The sequence below is a fragment of the Panthera leo genome, chromosome B3 (genome assembly GCF_018350215.1).
Source record: "Panthera leo isolate Ple1 chromosome B3, P.leo_Ple1_pat1.1, whole genome shotgun sequence".
Taxonomy (NCBI): Eukaryota; Metazoa; Chordata; class Mammalia; order Carnivora; family Felidae; genus Panthera; species Panthera leo.
Window position 1 is genome coordinate 104594790 of NC_056684.1, and position 26126 is coordinate 104620915.

Here is a 26126-nt window from a genome sequence, read left to right on the forward strand (position 1 = left end):
ATGTAAACAACATTAATAGCCAACCATAGATAATTGGTTGAAATACTCACAGGAAAACAAAACCTTAGGTTATATCTACAGAGTGGTATATTACACAAAAACTTAAATTATTTAAAGAAGAATACTTGATATGTTACAAATGAAAAAAATAGAGTATATATAACATAAGCCCAAGTTTGTGGATAAAAATATTATGTATATAATTGGGATAATGTACATCTAAGTGTTAAATGAATTCCTCAATGGGTTATAGAATTATGGGTGATTTTCTTTTATTCCCTCAATATTTAGAATTTTCCAAATTATTTATAATTTCTTTTTTTTAATTTTTATTATTATTTTAATACAATGTATTGTCCAGTTGGCTAACATACAGGGTGCTCCTGGTTTTGGGGGTAGATTCCCGTGATTCACCGTTTACATATAACACCCAGGACTCATCCCAACAAGTGCCCTCCTCAATACCCATCACCCATTTTCCCCTCCCCCCTCCCACTTTCCCATCAATCTTCAGTTTGTTCTCTGTATTTAAGAGTCTCTAATAGGTTTACCTCCCTCTCTGTTTGAAACTATTTTTTCCCCTTCCCTTCCCCCATGGCCTTCTGTTAAGTTTTCTCAAATTCTACATGAGTGAAAACGTATGCTGTCTTTCTCTGACTAACTTATTTCACTAAGCATAATACCCTCCAATTTCTTACTACTTTTAAGTTAAAAGAGCCCCAGAAAATTCTGTAGACTTTTGCAAATGGAAGTTAATGCTGGATTGCTGACAGAGATGAGCACAAGAGGTTAGGGCCCTTCCACTCAGATAATTCCTCAGCCCACAACTACAGATCCATTCTAACCTCACTGATTCTAGTTTGTTTTCTTTCTTGAAATTTTATTTAGGGGCACCTGGGTGGCTCAGTCCATTGAGCGACCAACCCTTGATTTCCGCTCAGGTCATGATCCCAGGGTCATGGGATCGAGCCCTGTGTCAGGCTCTGTGCTGAGCATGGAGCCTGCTTAAGATTCTCTCTCTCCCCCTCTGCCCCTCTCCCCTACTTACTCTCTCTAAAATTAAAAAAAAAAGAATAAAGTATAGACTTCTTAAATCACTATGTTGTACGCCTGAAACTAACGTAACATTGTGTATCAACTGTACTTCGGTTAAAGAAAAAAAACGGCAGGTTCTCCCTCCCGTCCACTAGTGTTCTCTCGTGTGTAGCATCCAAGGCAGAGCAATTTGCCCTCTCCTAGCTTATCCAGTGGGAAAAAAAGTGAAGAGGGAGAGAGTAATGAAGAAATTGCAGATAAAATAACATTTCTATGTATCCTATCAATTGTAAGTATGGTTGGTTTTTAACAGACTGCCTGCAAAGTAATTTCCTTTATTTCCAATAACAAAATTTTAGTGGCTACATTTATTCCAGATAGACCCATAAATTCCCTTTCACTAAAGAGGAAAGGGATGGGAGCAAGAGGAGACCCAGGGTTTGTCTGAGCTAATAATTAAGATTTATTGGACACTTCACTAAAAGCTTGCAAGGTAGGTATTATCATCCCCATTTTACAAATGAAGAAAATGAAGCTTAAGTAAAATGCCGCAAGCCACACAGCTAAAAATTGACTGAGCTGGAATCTGAACCCAGACCCTTATGGCTAAAATATATGCCTATTCAGTATGCCAGTGGGTTGCTTTGGGAAGGGGTGTGGCCATGTCAGAGGACACGATAGGGCTATTTCAACTTCTGGAGATAATGGCATACCCAGATTGGGGTGGGACGTGTATCAGCTCACCTATCTGTTATTCTGGCTTGCTCTTTCTCTATTTGCTTCTCCTTGTCTCCTCTCTCTGACAAATGTCCTCCTCTCTCTGCCTCAATGTGTGTCTCCTTCCAACTCTGCCTCTCACTCTGGTTTGTCTCTTTCTTCCCCTTTTTTCTCCTTCTCTGAGTCTGTTGGCCTATATGACTGTTGCTCTCTGTATATATGTCTTCTCTCCCCCACTATTTGTGTGTGTGTGTGTGTGTGTGTGTGTGTGTGTGTGTGCCTTTGTATGAGAATAAATTAGATCTATCTTAGTTCCATCTTAGGTCTATCTTAGCCTGAGAATTTTCCCAACTCAGTCCTGTGTACAGAGTTGCTCTGCATTGGAGAACAACAGCCCTGGTGGCAGAAATCCTGAGATGAAAGTTAAAACCCAGAATGAGCAATGCTGAAGATACTGAGTATGAGATAAGAGTACATGGTAGCACCATGAAAAAAGAAGAATATAGAGAGCAGGAACAGATTCCTGGGGTCATGATAATGATTTTACTCTGACTAGGTGGAGTTTAAAGTATCTGCACAATATCCCTGGGGATGTTTCTGTTGGCAGTTAAGATTTTGGATATGGAGAAACCCAAGCTGAAGACCAGGTTTGGGGTTCACCAGAATGTTCATGAAAGCAGAAGTCCAAAGAGTGAATAAGATCTAAGATCACCCTGGAGTATAAACTGTATATTAGACATGGTTCTCCAGAGAAAGAGAAATATATATATTTCTATCTATAATATAGATAGATATAGACATACACACACACACACACACATATATGTATGTATATATATGTGTATATATATATATACACAGAGAGAGAGAGAGAGAGAGAGAGAGAGAGAGAGAGGGAGAAGAGTGAGTTTATCATAAGAAATTAAGAAACTGGCTTGTATGGTGATGGAGGCTGATAAGTCCCAAGATCAGATCAGCATGGTGAGTCAGCAAGCTAGAGATCTTGGAGACCTGATGATGTAGTTCTAGTTCAAGAGCTAGAGGCTCAAGATTCAGAAAGAGCTGGTATTTCCATATGAGTCTGAAGGCAGGAAAAACCTATGTCCCAGCCTGAAGGGGACATCAGTCAGGCAGGAAGAATTCTCCCTTGCTCAACAGTCAGCCTTTTTGCTCTATTCAGGCCTTCAGCTGATTGGATGAGGCCACCCTCACTGGGGAGGGTGATCTGCTTTACTCAGTCCATTGATTCAAATGTTAATCTCATCCAGAAACACCCTCACTGATACACCAGAATAATGTTTGGCCAGATGTGTGGGCAGCTCATGGCCTGGTCAGGTTGACCCATAAAATTAACCATCACTGAGTAAGACTGCACAAGACCAAGGTCACAACACCAAGAAATTCCAATATTTAAAGGCCAAGAGAAGGCCAGAGGAAGAGATGAAGGAATAGTCAGAGGAGCTCAGAAACCTGGACTGTTCATACGAAACAACCTAAAACAGCTAGTTTCAAGTGTTTATGAGGACACTTCTCACATTCTATCGATCAAGTCTTTTGTCCAAGTAAAGCCAAGCCCATTGGTGCCCCACAGACCACTTCCTTCCCATGCAGGCCTAAGGGTCTCTCTGCCTGAGGGTATCTTCCAGTCATAGGAGCCCACATGGGGCTAGCCAGAAGCACTGAGGAAATACTGTTCTAGAAGCCATCTTTAATCAATGAGAGCCATGAGTTGGTGAGTATATTAGCTCCCAATTGCAGCTATCACAAATTCAATGGCTTAAAACAACATAAATTTGTTATCTTATACTTCTGGAAGTCAGAAATCCAAAGTCAGTCTCATGGTTAAAGTCAATGTGTTAGCAGGACTGGTTCCTTCTGGAAGCCTTAGGGGAGAACATGTTTCCTTGCCTTTTCCAGCCTCTAGAGGCTGTCCTTAGCTCATGGCCCCTTCCTCCATCTTCAAAGCCACCCGTACGACACTTCAATCTCGCTCTCTCTAAACTCTGCTTCCTTTGTCATATTTTCTTCTCTGACTCTGACCCTCCTACTTCTCTCTTATAAGGACCCTTGTGATAATCTCCCCATCTCTGGGTCCTTAATTCAATCACATTTGCAAAGTACCCTTTGTAAAGGTAACATATTTACAGGTTCTGGGTCTTAGGATGTAGACATCTTGGGAAGGAGCACTATTGTGCCTTCCACATTGGGTAAACTCCCCAGATTTCCTCCCCCCTGAGGTATGTTCCACACAGCTTCTCAAGGATCCCCTAAGAGCAAGGAGCCACAGTAATAATCTCCTCATGCACGCCCCCTTTGCTGGCTCTCCAGCCACCCTGTCTCACTTCCTCACTCCCTCGCCATCCTTCCACACCAATCCTCGCACACCAACTCCTTGCACACCAATCCAGACTCAGGGTCTGCTTTTATGGAGAATTCAAACTAAGATCCCAGTCTAGTTCCGCCACCACATAGGTAGGCCTCCCCTATACCACACCAACTTTATTTATTTTGTAAATTAAAACAAACTCTTAAAACGAACAGAAGTAAGGCACAAGAAAGAAAGGCAAGCTGACCAAGTTCAAGGCAGACGCCATCTCCAATGATCTAAACTAATTCTAATGGAAGGGCTCAGGCTACCTGGATTTAAGCATTGTGTAAGATGTACTTCATACCTAGTTCCACTTAGTTCACATTTGATTTTGAATGGGTTATACAGTCTCCTTAATAATGAAATTTTCAAGATCATTTACATCTTTCAATAAGGTGGGAAACTTTATTTTTTGTCAATCAATGAAAAGAAAAATGTATATTCCACCTAAATAAAAAATGCAATGTCAGAACACTGTCCTTTGTTCAAAGCATATGTAACTAAATTTCAATTACAGGGTTTCTACAGTGTCAAGAAATAAATGGAGACCAGCTCTTTTTCTTCCTTGTTATTTCACCATAAGTGTCTCTTGCAGCCCAAGAACAGCAAAGCTTTTTTCCAACTTACCTAACACCTTTAAGAATAATAAAATAAAACTTACTGTTTTAAATATTGTCTGCATGATTTTGTAAAAGTCTTAAGTTTTTCCAGCTACACACTATTCTCTAACGATGCTAAGTTTACCTGTTTTAACAATCACAGAGAAGCTCTATCCATAATCATTTGCTCTTCACATAATTACAGAGAACAGCAAGATTCCGATGAATAGAATGACGTACTTCTTTGCATAGGGCTAAGTGAGCAGCAATCGTGCATCTGAGAAGCATTAATCCTGAAGGCTCTGCACTGAGATTTGGAGACAAGGGTACAAAGAGCCCAAATACCCTAATCTCTACTTTCACATAACATTAAGAATGTCTTTAGTTAACTGCAAGCTGAGGAACAGTACTAAATACCTACCAGGAGGATGCAAAGAGAATGTCTTGTAATCATCTGCACATCTTCCCGGGATCACTTAGAAATGCTAACCATACTGATGAACTATAAACTGTATGGCTACCAACTCTAGTGAGGAGAAGGCTGCTATGAACTTCATCCATATGGAAATACATGACGCATAAATGAAGAAAGCACCCCTCCACGTTTGCTTTTTTTTTTTTCCCAAAAAGAGAAGCATGATATACAACTGCTCACGAGGGAGAAAACAACTTGTCATGCCCCTCCTCTACACCTGATTGAGAGGGAACAAAAAAAGTCACTGGGCTTTGCATGAAACTCCCTTGAAAGTTCTGTTGAGCGTGGAGGTTTCTGATCTATGATTCTATCATTCCACAGCATCAAGTCCATGATTAGGGCACCTGAAATTCTCCCAACTCACTCTTATACTTCTCTCTTCACATTTGTATTATCTGATTTTCAATCCACTGGTGAAAAAGGAAATAGTGTGGTCTTCATACTTCATTTTTTTTCAATATATGAAGTTTATTGTCCAATTGGTTTCCATACAACACCCAGTGCTCATCCCAAAAGGTGCCCTCCTCAATACCCATCACCCACCCTCCCCTCCCTCCCACCCCCCATCAACCCTCAGTTTGTTCTCAGTTTTTAAGAATCTCTTATGCTTTGGCTCTCTTCCACTCTAACCTCTTTTTTTTTTTCCTTCCCCTCCCCCATGGGTTTCTGTTAAGTTTCTCAGGATCCACATAAGAGTGAAACCATATGGTATCTGTCTTTCTCTGTATGGCTTATTTCACTTAGCATCACACTCTCCAGTTCCATCCATGTTGCTACAAAGGGCCATATTTCATTCTTTCTCATTGCCACGTAGTACTCCATTGTGTATATAAACCACAATTTCTTTATCCATTCATCAGTTGATGGACATTTAGGCTCTTTCCATCATTTGGCTATTGTTGAGAGTGCTGCTATAAACATTGGGATACAAGTGCCCCTATGCATCAGCACTCCTGTATCCCTTGGGTAAATTCCTAGCAGTGCTATTGCTGGGTCATAGGGTAGTTCTATTTTTAATTTTTTGAGGAACCTCCACACTGTTTTCCAGAGCAGCTGCACCAGTTTACATTCCCACCAACAGTGCAAGAGGGTTCCCATTTCTCCACATCCTCGCCAGCATCTATGGTCTCCTGATTTGTTCATTTTAGCCACTCTGAGTGGCGTGAGGTGATATCTGAGTGTGGTTTTGATTTGTATTTCCCTGATGAGGAGCGACGTTGAGCATCTTTTCATGTGCCTGTTGGCCATCCGGATGTCTTCTTTAGAGAAGTGTCTATTCGTGTTTTCTGCCCATTTCTTCACTGGGTTATTTGTTTTTCGGGTATGGAGTTTGGTGAGCTCTTTATAGATTTTGGATACTAGCCCTTTGTCCGATATGTCATTTGCAAATATCTTTTCCCATTCCGTTGGTTGCCTTTTAGTTTTGTTGGTTGTTTCCTTTGCTGTGCAGAAGCTTTTTATCTTCATAAGGTCCCAGTAGTTCATTTTTGCTTTTAATTCCCTTGCCTTTGGGGATGTGTCAAGTAAGAAATTGCTGCGGCTGAGGTCAGAGAGGTCTTTTTCTGCTTTCTCCTCTAGGTCTTTGATGGTTTCCTGTCTCACATTCAGGTCCTTTATCCATTTTGAGTTTATTTTTGTGAATGGTGTGAGAAAGTGATCTAAAAATATGGAACGCTTCACGAATTTGCGTGTCATCCTTACGCAGGGGCCATGCTAATCTTCTCTGCATCGTTCCAATTTTAGTATATGTGCTGCTGAAGCAAGCACATACTTCATTTTTTTTTTAAGAGAGAGGATGGGGAAGGGCAGAGAGAGAGGAAGAGAGAGAATCTTAAGCGGGCTCCACGCCCAGCATGGAGCCCAATGCAGGGCTCGATGTCACGACTGTGAGACCATGACCTGAGCCAAGATCAAGAGTTGGACACCAACTCTGCCAACTGAGCCACCCAGGCACCCCGATACTTAATTTTTAATAGAAAGATTACGGTTTCTGAAGTGCAGTCTCATCAGGCTTCCAGGGCAAAGTCAAGTTTGTATGTGTGTTGCTTGCCAGATCCACTGAATGTAAAATTTCCCCTCTCAAGATAGATGTGAGGCATTAGTTACCTAGTGTCCATCAGTCCTGCCTGTAGTCCCCTGTTCTCAAGTTCATGGAAAGTGATAGCCCACTTTAGCTTCATGACAAGGTCCCCACACACCCTTCTCCTCTACATATAAATGTGGGGCTTCCACTGATCAAAAGCTATGGCTCGAGCATAGAGTGAGGCAAAGAGAAGACTAGCCAGTGACCAGGTAACCCTGAAGTCTCATTTTTACCAACGAGTCATCTAAACTTGCTGGCATGATTCTGCTTGGTCAACAAGAAGCTCCCACTTCCCTAGTGCCAAGGCTCGGCCAACAGATGTCGATTAGACATGGGGAGCTGAATGAGTACTAAAGTGGTTTTCAAGGCAGCTTCAAGGTTTGTTCCCAAAAGTTCCACTTACCAGTTCATAACGTGTCACTCCTCATAATAATGGGCAAATACAAAGCTGCACCCTCGAGAGAAATGAAGGCAAATCTTTGGTTAAGAGCACCTGAGCACCACAGTTAATACTCAAAGGAAGAGCTTTTCTTCCATCTTAAATGGATTACTTGGAAAGAAAGTTTCCCTGAGCTCTTGATCCTTCGGAAAAAACCTAAAGGTCTCTCCAAACCACTATAGGACAGTCAGCTGGTGAACAATCTCAGTCCCTACCTTTGCTCCTTCTAAATCTCACAAGCAAACTTTGCACATGCTCCCTGGGAGCAGGTGTTCAACTATACGGAGAAACTTTTTATTAAGGCAGTAGAGCCAATCTCAAAGTCCTCATTGTTTAACCATCTTAGACATACCTCTATTTTGCCGGGTTCTTGAGATTCTAATCCTCCTGTCCGTTATGCTTATTTCCTTTCCCTCGTGCTGGACTTTTTCCTTGTGCAAACTGTCATTTGTCACCGGGGCTTGTTTTTCCCTGGGTATCTTGTCCACCCTGCACTGCAGAAGTGTCACTATAGATGAGTAGTTTCTTGTTTGCTTGTGCCAAGGACGCCAGGGGCTTCACCCACCTGGAACCTACCACCTGGCTGTACAGTAATTTCTCAGTTATAGGTTCTTGCATGATGAAGGCAGTCCTTGGGCTTCAGTGTCATTTTTCTCCCCTGACTCAGAGCATCAGGAAGAGTGATATTCCCTTGCTGTTCCCCTGGCTCATGTGGGGGATTTTTCTAGATCCCCTTTCACCAAAGAGGCATTTTTTCCAGAATGCCTCCTTATGCAAAGGTTTTAGTCCCTGCTGCTTCCCTACACCAGTCCAAGGCTTGTCAATTGGCCCCACGTTGGTGCTAAATTCTACCCCTCATCTCAGCTTCTATATGTGGCCCACGCTTCCCTGGGGTACCGCAGCTCTAGCTCAGGAGGCTACTGTTTGGGATTCAAGCTGCTGCCGGTGGCAACAATGGCTTTCTTTTCAAGCTCAGGTACATATTTAAAATTTTTGTGTTACTTTATGCAGAATTTCTCTGTCTCATACTGCTGGAACTGGACAGGCAGACTCAACTTCTAACCAGATGTTTTTGTTTTTTTATTTATCGAGGTAAAATTCACGTAACCTAAAATTGACCATTTTTTTTTTAATTTTTTTTTTCAACGTTTTTTATTTATTTTTGGGACAGAGAGAGACAGAGCATGAACGGGGGAGGGGCAGAGAGAGAGGGAGACACAGAATCGGAAACAGGCTCCAGGCTCCGAGCCATCAGCCCAGAGCCTGACGCGGGGCTCGAACTCACGGACCGTGAGATCGTGACCTGGCTGAAGTCGGACGCTTAACCGACTGCGCCACCCAGGCGCCCCTAAAATTGACCATTTTAAAGCCTACGCTTCAGTGGCATTCAGCACATTCACGGCGTTTTATAACCATCACCTCTATCTCATTCCAAAATGTTTTTATCACCCCAAAGGAAACCCCGTACCCATTAAACAGTCACTCTCCATTCTTCCCTCCTGCTAAGCCCTAGTAACCACTAATCTCCCTTCTGTGTCTATGGATTTACCTATTCTGGGTATTTCATGTAAATGGAATCCTATATGACCTTTTATATCTGGTTTCTTTTACTTAGCGTGAACGTTTTCAAGGTTCATCCATATCACAGCGTGTATACAGACGACCAACAAGCACATGAAAAGATGCTGAATATCATTAGCCATTAGGGAAATGTAAACCAAAACCACAGGGGACACCACCTCAACAGCCACTAGGAAGGCCATAATGAAAAAAAAAAATGGAGAATCACAAGTGTTGGTGAGAGGGTGGAGAAATTAACACCCTGGTCCGTTGCTGGGGGAAATGTAACATTTGCAGCCACTGTGGAAAACGATTTGGTAGTTCCTCAAAAACTTAAACATAAAATTATCATATGACTCAGCAATTCCACCCTTAGGTATATGCCCAAAAGAACTAGTCCTCAAACAAATATGTGTCCATGAATGTTCGTAACAGCCTTATTCACAATAGCCACAAGGTGGAAACAATCCAAGTGTCCCATCAGCGGATGAATGGATAAACAAAACGTGGCATAGCCGTATGCTGGAGTGTTACCAGCCATAAAATGGACTGAAATACTGACACATGCTACAACATGGATGAACCTTGAAAACATAATGCTAAGTGAAAGAAGACAGACGCACCAGCTGGTGATCGAAGAGGAGGTAAAGAAGCTATCTGGGCCCTCCTGGAAGCTGGGTAGATACCGTACAGAAGGGAAAGGGTGTAATTCATAGTCCATCACACATACTCAGCTCTTCCTGCCACAGGTCCCATAAAATACCCGCCTACCACACTCCCTAGTAGAACAAACACCCAACATTACATTCAAGCCAGCCTGCCTAGATGACTGCAAAACAGGAGTCCCCTCTTATTAAAACAATTTCCCACTTAAATTATTTATTTCTCTGGAGTAACCATAAAATATTCAAATGCAACTGCCAGACCATAAACAGAAGAGCCAGAAACTCTTACCTAAGTTTCTTATTTGATATGTATTCATTCCATTACAAGAAGAATCCAACGTTTATTAAGTATCTAAATAATACCAGGTACTGTGTCAGAAAATATCTGTAACACCTTGCATATTTATGAATTAAAATAAAGCTTGAAGTTATGTATAAAAGGGAGGAAGAGAAATTGAACTGTATTTTTTCAGCAGACATAATTAAACCCCAAAGCTCTGGGCATCAATTAGACACTAGAAATAAAATCTGATTATCCCAGAGACTCATTTCCAGACGAACACTTTTATGAGTTGCCTAACTGTGCATGGTCCTGAGTTAGCCATCAACCAAAATGGACTTGTTTTTACCTAGTAACAAACAAACCTTGAGCCCATTATGAGTTTCTTCTGAAGAAGCAGCCAGAGATCTTTCGTTTAATTGGCAATATAACCACCTACATTATTAATGATAAGTTTACTTTCCTCTTAATATAGAAGTCTAAAGGCCATCGGTGCTGTAGCAAGTAACAAATGTACACTAAGAACTTACCAAACAACATCCACTTTCTCCGTGGCTCTACATTATCGAGAAATATTTTCCCGAGATTTGTGTGAGGTTTCAGGTTCACACAGAGGCATCTGCAACAGACTTCAGAGAGAACTGCAGCTACTCTGAACATCTTAAGTCTAAGAAAAAGGCTTCCAAGATTTTAATGTGGCTTAGGATAGAGTGACAAAATTCAAGACCCAGTCGTTCCCACAGGGCCAAAAAGAAGTCAAATATAAGGATAACCAGAAGAGTCTTGCTTGATTCTGCTTTCTCCCACCACACGCTTCACAGGAGGCTGCCTTCATTTTCACCCTAGTACCATGAGAGCCTTCACTGGCGTTTTCCAAGCAGTATTTTTGAAAGGCAATCTGATCACATCACCCCCTGCTTAAAACCCCTTCAAAGCTTCCTACTGCCTTTAGGGAAAATCTAAACTTCACATGGCTTACGAGGTACGCACGATTTCAGTTCTTACAAGTTAAGCGTGCCACACCTCCAAATCTTCACACTTGCTCTAACTTCAGTCTCCACCCCTCTTCTTCCAACCCACCTCTACTCGTCCTTCAGGCTCAGCTGAAAGAGTGCTTTTCAAAGAGGTCTGCTCTGGCCCCTACACTAGGTCCCTCTCCGGGGGACCCAGAGCATCCTGCTGTTCTGTATTGTTAACATGGTAATGCGATCATAATTGTTCTTGTTCCATGACTGCCTTTCATGTTAGTTGATTAAACTGTCTGAGATAGGGGTTGTCTGTCTTGCTTGTTGCCGTGGCTCCAACACCACACAATACCTGGCACGCGGGAGACACTCTTTGTTGAATTAATGAATCATCTTCTACAATAATACATTCTCGTGGGGACTGAGGCTATTGTCCTCATACATTTGGAGCCAGATAAAAGATAACCGAGCTAATATAATTAATATGATCCTACCGAGTACTCTCTGCAGGAGGGGTTCTTAACAATTTTTGAGTGGTGGACCTCTCTGTCAGATGAAGACTATGGATTACCCCTCCTTGGAATAATGCTTATAAATGCATGACAGAAGATATATAGAACTCTAACGAAATAATTATATTCGAATCCCACTATCAAATTATGTTCTAAGTTAGTGATACAATAGTAAATACACCTTTTCACTGTCATTAAATAAAGAGGTCTAGTGGCAGGTCTAGTAACTACCATGATTTCAAAGTAATGATGAGCATAAATAACATATTGAGATTATCCGTGATAACTATAATGTTGATATAAAAATAGCTGTGGTACTTATTAGTGAGAAAGACACACAGCTACTGGCATGGCCACTGGCTCCACGCATAATTAAAACACTAAAATTCAGTCAGAAGTTAGCGAAAATAAGAATGTCATTTTTGTCATCCAACTTCATGGACCCCTCAGGAGATCCCTGCAAAAGCCAAATAATTGCACTGCCTGGCTCTCCCGCTGTGGGGGAGTATAGGCTACCTGCCCCCCCCCCCCACACACACACCTGGATCCACAACCACATCTGTGCAGTGTCCACGTTTCCCCTGCGTGGCTCCCATATGTTGGTTGAACATGGCAGGGTACCAGTGCAGGTTCATTCCCGTGGGACAGAGGGATCCCCCAGTAGGCAACTTTGCCTCAAGAACTCACAATCAACCTGGCCAAGACATTCTCAGAACTGTCCTTCCTCTCCTCATGTGTCCATTCCCATCTGTCCTTTCCTCCCCTTGTCCTCCTTCCTTCCACCTGTCCTCTCACAGAAGTCAGACTGGCACCGAAAAGTTCATCTGAAAGCTCTCCCAGCCTACACCGCTGCCCTTCCCTTCATCCTTCCCAGGTGTCCTCATGATAAATCTCCTTCACACACAACCCCATCTTGATTCTGCTTCCAAGAAGATCCGAACAAACGCAATCCTCCTTCCCTTTTTTTGTTTTCATTTATTTTGAGAGAGAACAGGAGAGGGGCAAAGAAGGAAAGAGACAGAATCCCAAGCAGGCCCCACACTATCAGCCCAGAGCCCAATGCAGGGCTCAAACTCACAAACCGTGAGATCATGATCTGATCCAAGATCAAGAGTCAGACACTTAACCGACTGAGCTACTCAGGCACCCCATGCAATACCTTTTAATCAAGGAGAAAAGAAAGGCCTATTCAACTGGGTTTATTCAGACCTGATTATTCTGAAAATATCTGGACATTCTACATTTACAACGCTTTACCAATACCTAACACCTGATTGCATAAAAGGGCTTTTCAGAGCATTTTTAAAAAAAAATCTTTCCCATCAACTCTTTGTCATCCAAAGGAAGGCTCACATAGGGTTAAGGCCAAGGACTAGCCTCCCTGAACAGATGACAGTGGCTCATTAAGGAACTTGGAACAGGAACAAGAGAACTGAGAGCTACAGCGACCACAAAGACTTTATTTCAATAAGACGGTTTGAAGATTACACAATGTCAACCCATTAGAATACCCCACCGTCATCCCTGAGAGCCCCTCTGACAAAATCCTATGGGTATGAAGTGAGCACACAGGAGCTCCACATGCACAATAGAGAAGCTAATACACCGGGTGGCCAGCTGTAACTCAGAATCAAAGAGAAGGTGCTGCAGACACAGGATTGTGGCAAGTAAATCTTAATGCGGAAGAGGGAAAAAGAGTGTTTACAGCACAGAGCATCTCCCTTCCCCACTCTCCACCCCTTCCACCAGGGATTTCAGGTATAATAACAACATAAAAGGTAATATTAGAACCAATATTAAAATAAATAGGGAACAGGAACACTCCACAAAAGGGGAAATGTAAATGAGCACAGAAGAATCAAGATGAGAGAAATAAACAAACATGAAGCTTCTAAGAGCTGATGGAGAGAGATGTGCTCGTAATACCTCAAGTGGAAAGCTGGAACACATTTTCTGACTGGGACCTCTTCTGGTGTGTTGGTTAGATTCTACAAGGCCCTTAGAAGAACTCCTACTTCTGGTACATTGTGAGCTAAATCAGTTGTTATGGGCCACCCGGCAGAACTTACCATGACATATAGCATGGTTTCTAAGGTGTAATGCCCTCTGCGTTTCACTTTTGTGGGGGCACTGGGTGGCGCAGTCAGTTAAGCGTCCGACTCTTGATCTCAGCTCAGGTCATGATCTCCCAGTTCATGAGATTGAGCCCCGTGTAGGGTTTCACACTGACCTCTAGGAGCCTGCTTGGGATTCTCTCTCTCTTCCTCTCTCTCTGCTCTCTCCCCCACTGATAGGCTCTCTCCCCACCCCTTAAAATAAACATAAAAAAATTTTTTTAAGAAAAAAACTCTTTAAGAAAAACACTTTTGGGAAAAGAATTCACTCCAAAATGTAAAATATCCTGTGCTTCCTTATGTAAATAGAAACATGGAGGTAAGGGGTGGATTGCGTCCCCCAAAAGGATATGTCAGACATGTTGATGCCTTAACTGCCAGTACCTCAGAATGTGACTTAATTGGAAATAGGGAGCTTTCAGATGTAATTAGTTAAATTAAAATGAGGTCCTTCTGGAGTAGCATGGGCCCTGAATCCAATACGACTTGTATCCCCATAAGAAGAGAGAGGCACACTGAGAGGAGAGGGCCACGTGAAAACCCAGACAGGCAGGAAGAAGAAAATGGCCATGTGATGACAGGCAGAGATGGGAATGATGCATCTACAGGTCAAGGAACACCAAGGATTCCCCGTAATGCCTGAAACTAGGAGAGGAGCACAGAACACACTTTTCCTCAGAGCCTCAAGAAAAAACCAACTTTGCCAACACCTCGATTTCCATTTCTAGCCCCCAGAAAGCTGAAAGGGTCAATCTCTCTTGTGTTTAGCCACCTTGTTAGTGGAACTTTGTTATGGCGGCCCAGGAAACTGATACAATAAGCTTAGGGCTTCTCCCCCCGACACTTCCCCGTCCAGCCTTCCCGCCTCTGCTACCACCAGGTTACTGATATATAAATCTCATGTTAATGTGCCAGGTTTCATGGGGTTTGAGTCCATGCTGGAGATGGTCCGACACTCTCAGAAACTGGATCCTTGGTAGCAAAACTCGGCCTGCTGATGATGCTAAGGCCCTGAGTCACCTCTTTGTTCCTATGGAACAATTTGCATGCTGAGGCGATCCAGCTCAATTCTGGCCTCGATATATTACACTTTAATGGTACTTTTCTTCCAGGAACACTTACGAAAATTGCCTCATTAATTCTCACTGCTCCCTTGTGCAGCAAGACAGGGACAAGTGTGATTATCTCAATTTTGAAGACAAAGACCCTGAATTCTAAGATCCCAGGACTATGAAGAACATTGAGAGGTCATCAGCCCAGAAAGGCCCAAACTTGTTGCTCAGCGGAATCACCTGACAGCTCAGCAAAAATACAGATTCACAGGCCCAGCCGCCCCAGGACACAGCCCAAGAGTCTTTATTTCTTTTTTTCATGTTTATTTTTGAGAGAGAGAGAGAAAGCAAGCAGGGGAGGGGCAGCAGAGACGGGGGACAGAGGATCTGAAGCAGGCTCCATACTGATAGCACAGATCTAGCCCTGTGTAGGGTTTCATGCTGACATTGAGGAGCCTGCTTGGGATTCTCTCTCTTCCTCTCTCTCTGCCCCCTCCCCCACTGTGGGGCCTGAATTCATGAACCATGAGATCATGACCTGAGCAAAAGCGGGACACTTAACCGACTGAGCCACCCCGGTTCCCCCAAAAGTCTATATTTCTAAAGTTGCCCACATACCTCCCCCCAGTTTTTTTGTAACCTGACAAACACAGTTTGTGAACTGGCATTTGGGAACCACAGAGAGTCTAGTCTTTCTCAAGTTTGGGGAATATGTGGGCAGACCCTTTTTACAAGATGAAAAGGCATATGATCCTCAGGTGATAACAAATTGTTTTTATTATAATGTTACTTAAATAAATACCGAAGTCTATATATAAACCCCTAATCCTGGTAGCTCTTTTATATGACTATAAAACTAAAACAAGTTCATAAATTAAATAGAATCCCAATAAAATCCAAAATGACACCGGCAGTCAGTGATTATCACAGAACCAGTCCCTGACAGGTCTGCATGCTCAGGCCACACATGTTGCAGGAGACTATCCTCCTCCACTCTTCTCTCCAAGAACCATGACCGGGCCTGCCCTCCTGCAGCCTGCCTCGATACCATGGTCTTCACTTCCTGAAAACGTGATCATAGGCACAACGTAAATGCAGGCTTTCTAATCATATGCATATTCAGCTATTAGGAGTCATTAAATAATCTAATACAGGCTTACCCTGGGGTGTTCACATTATCATCCAAATGTGAGCACAGGATTTAAAATTTCTTATAGTAAACTTGTGGACCTCCCTTTGATAAATATTGATCTACTCCATTTGCCTTTTCCTGGCAGGGTCAGAATTCAGTGAACATTGACTTCAAATGCTTGGTAATAGTTAACACTATACTATGCTTACTGTATAGCAGACACACACTGTTCTAAGCCTATTACATACACTAGCTTCTTTACTCTTCATATTAACCATGTACGGTAGATACAACCATTATTTCCATTGTGCACATGATAGAATTGGGCAAGAGATAGTAAGCAATTTGCCTAAGATCACACAGCTCCTAAGGGGCAGACCCAGGATTTGAACCCAGAAAGTCTGGATCCAGACTCTGTGTTCTTCAACACTAACTGTATATACTTTTCAAGTGAGGTATTTGCATTCCAAGATTTGTAGTAGAGTCTGATTTCTCTCTACTCCCAACAAGTAAGTAGTAATCTGAGTGAATGGATCCAGGTTGGCAAGAGTTGCAGTAACGAGGAGCTTGAATGAGGGGTGGGAAGTTGCATTGCATGGGGACAGGAAAAAGGGGCCTTAGGGACTCAGCAAGCCAAAAAGCCAGGCAACTCACCTAAATAGGCATCCATCCAGAAAAGCGAGGCAGAGTAGAAAAATCTGGGTAGACACCAATAGGAAGAAACCAAGGAAACTGGATGAGTAAACAGGTCTGAAGCAGAGTGAGGCAGAGTGAGCAGAGTTCTGCCTCATCTAGTTTAGAGAAAACTTAGATGTTTTCTCTAAGCAGAAAAGGAAAACATCTGCAGCCTTGGGTATGACAGGGAGGGAGCTGTTACAGTTGCCTACTTAGCTCCAGTAGAATCCTGCAAAAAGGAACCCCAGTCAGCTGAGTATAAACTTACATATGTTGCCTAAGAGGACCCCTCACAAGAAAGATAAAAGTGACACTCAACTCTCTGGAGAATTAAAGTCACAAAAGCTCATCACAGGAAAAATCCAAGGCTTCTTCCTCAAAGACAATTGCATCTTTTATCTTGTCATCTACCAGGTCATTAGATGAATTTTGCTCCCTAATACTTCTCACATTCTAAAAATATAAAGACATCAAGCTAGATCAAGTTGGTATAGACTTGATCACAGGTGAAGCAAGATTAAATGATTGCTGTAACTCCAATGAATAGTCTGCTTTTCTAAAACCTTATTTGGACATAATGAATAGGAGCCCTCCTAAAACTGGGTTTGTGTTATAATGATAAAAGTTAGGTGCCCATAAGTAAACTTTTGACTTCATAAATAAGAAAATCAACCCACTGGACTTAGGATCAAAATAGCATTAAACCTCACTGATGAGAGAGAAAAAAACAACAACAACAACGCAAAATCAAAGATCATGCCATTGAGAATAGACGATCTTTCCCGGCTGCAAGATAGACTTGCTTCTGAGCTATAAAAAAATGTCATAATCATAGATACTCACATTTCACATTTTTTTCAAAGAGCCTCTCACTCTGTCTGTGTCAGCACTAAGTTTTATATTTGATGGTTTCTGCACCACAAGTAGTGTCTATTTTAGGTTACAAAGTAGAAAGGAAGATGTAGGCCCAGAAGAACCAAATGTTTGGAACCTGATAAGCCTACGTAAATTCTGTGTTGACTCATTTCAACAATTTATTGACCTTCTTCTGTGACCAGGTGCTTGCTGGATGGCAGGTACAGAGATGTCAGGACCCAGTTCCTGCCTTCAAGGAGCTTACAATCTCACAGAGAAGACCTAGTGAGAATTAATATGACAAGTGGTTAAGTCCCCACGGTGGCAAAGATGGCTGTCACAAATAATGAATGAAGGCATTCATTAACAAGTATTTTTACTCCTGTGGAAACTCGGGGTGCTGGAGAGGAGTCTCCCTTACCCTGAGGGATTTCGAAATGAATGACTCTGCAACATGAAGTGCCACATAGCAAGCTCACCCTACTAACAACTTAGGCACCTCCACTAGAGCTCAGAATGGGAACAACATTTGCTTTTTTAAGTCACAATTATTGAATCCTGATCCTGAATCGGAGTTTGTTCCTCTTATGATGCAATGTTCCTATGGTTCTGAGAGTGAATGATTCTACCCAGGAGAATTTTTGATAAAGCCTTTTGGATCCACCTAGATTCTCACGCAGAGAATAAAAACAACTGACTGAAACCTGGATTTCTCAGTAATTTGTCTACAGTGCACTTCTCAGGTCCCACAACATGACATTCACCTTTAACTTGTTGGCTTCAAGTGGAGCACTTTCCAGGCAGCCTTAACTTCTGTGCCTTGATTTTTCAATTGGCAAGGCAAATGCTGTGAGTAGAACACTGTCTGACCCTGCGGATGCAGTAATATGGAAAGGGGCCGGGACAAACAGACCCTCCTCCAAGGTCTGCAGAGGTTGGAGTATAGTCTTGGCTGCTTTACTCAAACCCACTTCAACAAGGAGGATTGTGACCTTTGCTCATTATTATATCCGCTAACCTCTAGCATACACCTACAGGGTGCCAGCTCTGGGTTAAATATTTTGCAACCATCTCCTGCAGTCTTCAAAACAACTCCAATGCCATCCCAATTTTATAAGGAGGAAGCCAAAGAAAAGCTAGGTGCATGGGGCATTCTAGAAGTTCTTGGTTTGAACTGCCTCTCGACTTCAGGGCTTTCTATCAAAGTGTTTTCAGACTGTTGTCTGTGTGCTTGTTTGTTTACTACTGTGCTGTATTCCTTCAGTCGGCCACACCCCTCCATCTTGAAACAATCCTTTCCTTACATTCTGTGACACGGAGCTTCTCACCTGTCCGATCTCCAATTACTCCTCCTCAGCCTCCTTTAGGGGGTGTGACCTACTCTACCTCACCTTTCAATTATTAAAGTTTCTCTGTTCCAGACCATCCTCCTTCTCCCTCTAAACTTGCTCCCTAGGCATTATCATTTACTCCTATTACCAACCAATGTTGATGACTATAAAATATGTAGCCCAGGGGCACCTGGGTGGCTCAGTCAGTTAAGTGTGTCACTGACTCTTGATTTCAGTTCAGCTCATGATCTCACAGTTCATGACTTCGAGCCCTGAGTCTCTGTTGTCTGCGCTGACAGCACAGAGCCTGCTTAGGATTCTCTCTCTCCTCTCTCTGCCCCTCCCCTGCTCTCTCTCTCTCTCTCAAAAATAAATAAACATTAAAATAAAAAAATATGTAACTCAAATTCAGCCTCTCCTCTAAGCTCCAGACATCTCTCTCCTTCAAGTGTCTCTCATGCACCCCAAATTTAACTCCTGATCTCTTCCTCTTCCCACCCCTACTGTACCCCGAACTTAGGTCCTCCCCTGGTCTTCCCATCTCAGTAATGACACCACTCCCCACCCAACTGCATTAGCCAAAAGCTTACGAGTCACCTTGAACACTTCCCTTCCCTCCATTCCAAGATCCAATCATGGAGACCTTTTCATTCTACCTCTTAATTTAATCTTGAGTCCATCCACTTTCTCCTTGTCTCAGTAAGAGCTACCTTTCCTCTTGCCCAGTCTATTGTGACAAGCTCCTCACTGGCTTCCCTGCATCTGTTCTTACTCCTCCTCTACTCCATTTTTTTATATAGCATTCCTCACAAGACATCCTGTAGCCAAAGTGATGCCTTTAAAATTCAGATAGCACATTCGAACCCTTCAATGGCTTCCTATGACTCACAGCATGAAATCCTGAATTCTTGTCCTAGCAGCAAGGTTTTGCAGGTTTGGTCCCTGTTTGAATCACCAGCCACCACATTCTTACTCTTAACCCCAGGCACACTGGCTTTCATTCCTGTCCTCAAATACTTCTTGCCTCCAGCCTTCACAAATCCATTGTGTTTGCCCCAAATCCTTCTTTCTCAGCCTCTACCCCTCTTTGTCTACACCTGAGTTCACAAACACATTGCCCAGGAAAGCCTTCTCTGACCCCCTCAGGTCACTGCCCCTACTGTAAGATCTCTGGCCACCTACTCTTCTCCTTCATGGTACTCATCATAATTGTAATTTAAAGACTGGTGATTGCTCGATTAACGTCTGTGCATTTCTCCTTACTAAAATGTCTGTGCCCTGTCATGAGGGCAGTCACAGTGTCTGAGAGCTTGCTGGGGTATCTTTAGCACCGCTGGATTCTCACCCAAGTTTCTATTACTTTGGGTAGGAAAGAATGTCTACATGTGCTGCGGGTCACATCACCATCCTCTTGAGACAATCATGCATGTGTCTTTATGTAATGTCTTTCACTTTCCTATGCCATTTATACATATGTTATGTGAATTTACACATGTTATCATATGCTACATTGTAAGCTCTAAAGAGCCACTAAGTTGGCCTCTCAGAGTTGGGATGCTAAGAAATTAATACTGAGACTCAGTGCCATTCAAGGAGTGTTTATTCTACTGTCCTCATTTTACAGGTAAGAAAACTGAGATGCAGAATCTGCAGAATCTGGGCTCACAGTCTGGTAAAGCACGTGAGTGATGCTCTACCTGTGAATTTATGAATGATCGCATAAGCCATTTCACTTCTCACAGGGAGCTGAGTGGCACATAGATTCTATGGCATTATCAAGGCCACTTTCCACACCTTCCATTTCTATGTTGACCAACTGAGTGATCAGAAAAGCTTTGAAACCATCTTGTAATATGCAATGAAGAGTCAGCTACCTACAAGGTTAAACCTATATGGCTTCCTGACTACATTAAATGCAAAGACATTCCTTTTTTTCCCTAAAGCAATTATGTGGGAACTTCATTTGCCAGTAAGACTACCAAGGCCTGCAGTGTTACACAGAACTTTTTGTGAGGGCTTGAGCACAAAAATATCACACTGAAAATTTAGATTAAAATATAATTTTCATGCCTCACCAAAGTGCTTCCATTTCATCTGTTTGGTCCAGGACAACCAAAAACGCTCATTATTCCCCACCTGCCCTGGGTCTGGCCATGGAGGCACCCTTTCTCTTGGACCTGGATTTCAAGAAAGACACAGACCACACTGCCATGGCTAAATGGAAAAATCAATGGAAGCCTGTGTGACTTCAACTGAAATGGCCACTACGGCTTCCTGGAGTCCTGAAGACTGCTCAAGCCATGTGCTTGCTAACGCATGTATCAGTGGTCTTCACCCCAGAGAGGAAATAAAGCACTAAGAAAAAATATTTCCAATTTGATCCTCTATGGGGCCACGTTTCCTCTGATTTACTAATTCCGATAGAGAAAGCAACAAAATGTGTCCCAGGTGAGGCAGATGTATGCATCCTTTACTTGCTGCCTGGAACAAAAATAAGCATTCGGTTAAATTTTTCAATCATTCATTAAACAGATAGTTGTAAAGGCTTATGAAGTACGTGAAAGTGTGCTAAATCCATAGGAGAAAGTGAGGTGAAATAAACAGGGCTCTTTTCTGGTTTCAGAATCTTCTTCAGGTATTGCAGATCACATATGCAAACAACTTTAATGTAAGGCAACATAATTATCTCATATTTAATTAACTAGTAACAGAGCATCTTTAAAGCGGCATGTTAACAGGTAATATTCCTTATTTCCTTGCTCAAAGCTTGGTCCATGGACTAGAAGCATCAGGGCATCGCCTGGGAGCTTGGTAGAAAGGCACAATCTCAGATGCAATCACATAACTACGGAAGCAGAATCTGCATTTTAATCAGATCCCCCAGATGATTCAAATGCTCCATGAAGTTTGGAGAAGCACCGCTTTACATTATTTGGCACTCAGTCACTGCCCACCAGTGACGAAGTTGATGGAAGCTGACTTCAAAGCAGAGACTCAGATTTTTATAGAATAAATGCTTAATACCTTGTTTTTAACGTGAATCTCTGAGGGATTTGTTTTAGGACCTAAACGTACAAAATGGGATTCTAAAGCTCAGCGAACTACATGTCCTTGAATTTTAATATCCTATGAGTACTCAGACCCTTACCTGGAATGCTAAAGGGTTTTAAAATATAGCTCTATTCATACTGATAAGAGCATTTTCTTTTAAAGCTTATTATGTACTAAACTGACCTTACAGAAGCCACTGGAGGAGATGGAAATTCTCATCAAGTTCAACTCAATGATAAACATCTTTTAGAGGGAATGTCACCAGAGGGAACCAAGACGGGATTCCTCCCCGCTTAAGAGCTGCTGAGTCATAGAATCATAAAATGTGAGCCCAGAAAAGACCTTTGAGCTTATTCCCTCAGCTCTGCTTCATTCCTGAAGAAAATCATTCTGCCTTCATATCCATAGTTTCTTTTTCCAATGAGCTCCAAACGATTCACATTTATCAACCAACCAATTAACCAACCTATAGATTCTTTTTATCTTCTGACACCTGCAAAGTGCCATGAGCAGCTTGATTATAACAAATAAAATTGTATGAGTTGTGTGCCATAAGATACAAGATGAAGAGAAGCTTTAGGAAGAGAGCCCTTGAGGCAGGGTGGTCAGAGAGGGCTTCATGTGGCTAGAGGGAATCCTGGAGCTCAACAGTCCCAGGAAACGGAGGTGCCAGGAGTTAGGTGTTTTCACCTGAGAGAACCAGAGTGAGAAACCACGCTCCCGCCTAACTCCTTCTACCATGCCATGGCCCCCTCAGCAGTACTGGCTTTCTGGAATGTGGCTGTAAGGCCAAGTCTGCTAGTTGCCCACCAAAGTCCATTCTCCCCTCCTTCTATAGCAACAGAACCATAGCTGGACACATCCACCCCACTGCCCTGGGTTTCTATTCTTTTGCATTAGAAGTGGCCTTGGGACTATGTTGTTGCCGGTGAAATTTCTGTGGAAGTGACATATGACTTTGGGGTCTAAACGAGCCTCCTTTACCCACCCCTCCCCCATCCCCCACAGGTGCAACCCCATCATGAACCGCACCCTAGCAGATGCAGAGCAGCAACTTAAGAAGGAGCCTGCGTCCCTGAATCATCCATGGAGAAGAGCCACCCTCCAACCTGGAATGCTTACCTCAGACTTTTAGCGAGAAAGAAAAAAAAAACTTCTTTGTTAAACTGAACTATTTTTGGGTCTCTTTGTTATGATGACCCAGCCTCACCCTAGCCGATCTTAGTATATAACCAATAAAATGTAACTAAAATGAGGTTAAATGAAGTTGTACAAGAGCTATGATAAGAAGTATCACTTTGCATTAATCCCTTGACTCAGCTCAGTTCCTGGTAGACATGGATGGAGACATAGCCGAAGATTTTATTGCACAGACGGACATGTTATTGGGCACTTACCAGGTGCAATTTGTTAAACAACCCACATACACATTAAATTAATTAATCTTCACAACAACCCTATGAGCCTGGAAATCTTATTATCTTTAATTTGCACAGGAGAAAAAATGAGGCTTAGAAGGATGAATTAGCTAAATCTATAAATAGTTACTGTTGAGTAGAATTCAAACCTAAGTATGAGTGATTCTAAAGCCAGTGCTCTTTTCCAAAATGCTATACCTCGTGTGTGTGTGTGTGTGTGTGTGTGTGTGTGTGTGTGTCCATGTGTGTGTATGTGTGTGTATTGACGGACAGGGATCAAGTGGATGAAATAAGCATGGCAGATAGATATGATGACCAGAAACACTGGACTGATAGAAAGAGATCTGGGATTTTCACAGGTTATAACTCTGGCCAAGCTATTTAGCTTATTAGGGCCTAAGTGTCCTCTATGGTAAAATGTGTTACCTGAAACAGACAGACGATCTCTAAAGAAACAGCTCTAACAGTCTGCAGCAAATGTACAAAAATGCATGCTGTCACCCATGCACTACCACCTATGTGACACTTTTACTCTCAAGTGTGAACCCAACAGAAGAGCTTGCTGAAGAAATAATGGTTGTGTTGCTCTGAAGGAACAGCAGAGTGTGAAAGTTTACACAAGCAATATGCAACAACCATAGTATACCCACAACCTCAAATGCATGGAGCTTCAGAGTGCTATAGGTTATTATCCTTTCTCCTGTTCAGATCTGCTTCTTTATTCTTCTTCAGCAAAGCGAGATGGTACTAATAACTGTCCCAGAATGGAAAGATAGGAAATTGGGTTCTTTTCCACCATTGTTTTTCACTGCAGCCTTGCTAATAAATTAAACTAGATTAAATCAAAGAAGTAAGCACAGGAATACTGAATCATAGGCCATATGGAAAGAGAACTGGGGAGAGTCTTTGGGACAAGTCCCCTATGGACTCATGAAGGAGGGAAACAATTCCTACAGAAGGAGTCTTTAAATGCTGAGCAATGTGGGGGAGAGAGGCAGAAAGAGCACACAGTTTGAAATGGGCACATAACCCATCCAAGAGACACAAAGGGAAGGGTCTGTGGGATACAAACCATTATCAGAAGACAGCAGCATTAGCACAGGGTAAGGCCGAGAGTGTTCAGGAACAGAAGAAAGCTCCATAAAATACTTCAGTGGCCTTTCTGATGTTTCATGTTTCCCAGGGCACATATAAATCTGGGAGGTCATGCTCGAGGTGGACCTGCTGAATGCCAGATGCCAGGCCACTCTGCCAAACCCTTTGCCAGACCCTAGACAGCGGGGCGAGATTTCAGAAGCCCCCTGGCAGGTACACTAAATCTCATCACACAGTGAGCTCTAATTTTAAAGTCAACACTTACGGCCAGCCTTTTACATTAAGTATGCATTCCCAAGGTCTAGGAATGTAGATTCAACATGTCTCTTCAGCTGTGCCTACAGATAGGGTTCCGAATGGACTATTGGAAATGTCTCAACTAACGCTTTGGACACTAATCATCTCAAAAGTACCCTGTAAATACCCATTCATGCCACATCACTCACCAAAAATATGCCACTGAAAACCCTCTGAAGCAATAACTCTCTCTGCGTATGGCGTTTATGGAGAATTAATGACCAGCTGCAGTCTATGGACTTTGACCAGAGTCAGCAGTTATTAATGCATAGGAAAAATTTTATACTCTGGTTCATTTTTCCAAAGGCAACAGACTTCAATGTGTGCAGAATATAAAACCCTAGATGCTGCATTATGTGTAAGTTCCCTGGTATTTCTGAAGAGCCTGGTGGACTCCCTTGTGACCACGGCTCCAGATTTCAAGCAACTGAAAAGGTAAGTAACAGAATCTGTCAAGAGGCTGTTTACAGTTTTAAGCCATGTTGTCAATACACAGAAAACAAAGTGATATTCAGACAAACTGAAACATAAAACTGTCTGGAATCTGCAAAAAGAAAAAATGCTTTCAATGTCTTCATATTAAGTCCATTGGACTATTGTCCATTTTAATCAATATTGGATTCATTTTTCAATCTTATTTAATATGATCATAATTTCACCTTTACTTTGACTTTTCCTGAGCTACATTTTGTTCACTCTTTCACTTGTCTGCCTACACTAAGAAGACTGAGTAATTCATCTCTAGAGTCTCTTAAACAGGGTAGTAAAAGCAGCATTAATGAGTAAGGTTTGCTGTTGCCGCCTCATAACCATCACTAACAGGGAATAGCTTGTTCTTGGCTTTGTACCGCACTACACCAATCTGCCTCTTTATTCTATCTCCACGGAACCTGTGGAAGGCAATTTGGTCCTCATCCTAACAGATAAATTGACCAACATTAGCAAACACCAGCAAAGGCCTGGTAGGGTTATAAAGATTTTGAAACGATCTTTACCCCTTCATCACTGATGTTCCTCCAAAACCATGATTTGATCACTGGATGCTGCAGCATGTGTGAGTCTTAGATCTAGATATTGCTAGCAAGGAATAACTGGACAACCATGACACTGATCGTGTAGATCATCCCATCAGAACTGTGCCCAGTGAATCCGTATTAAAAGATGTAAAATAGGGGCGCCTGGGTGCCTCAGTTGGTTAAGCATCCGACTTCAGTGTAGGTCATGATCTCACAGTTGGTGGGTTCGAGCCCCACATCGGACTCTGTGCTGACAGCTCAGAGCCTGGAGCCTGCTTCAAATTCTGTGTCTTGTCCTCTTTCTGCCCCTCTCATGCTCTGTCTCTGTCTCTCAATAATAAATAAACGTTTAAAAAAAAGTTTTAAAGATGTAAAATAAGGCAATCACATGG

General features: G+C 42.4%; 1 protein-coding gene and 1 non-coding gene across 3 annotated transcripts in view; both read right to left on the reverse strand.

Annotated features, from left to right (window-relative positions):
• The window catches only part of ARMH4 (armadillo like helical domain containing 4), a 126484-nt gene that overhangs the window by 14477 nt on the left and 85881 nt on the right, over nt 1-26126 (reverse strand). The gene's annotated exons all lie outside the window — the stretch shown is intronic.
• On the reverse strand, nt 6855-6961 carry LOC122223267. The gene has a single exon (XR_006204154.1). It is a non-coding gene; the product is annotated as a U6 spliceosomal RNA (small nuclear RNA).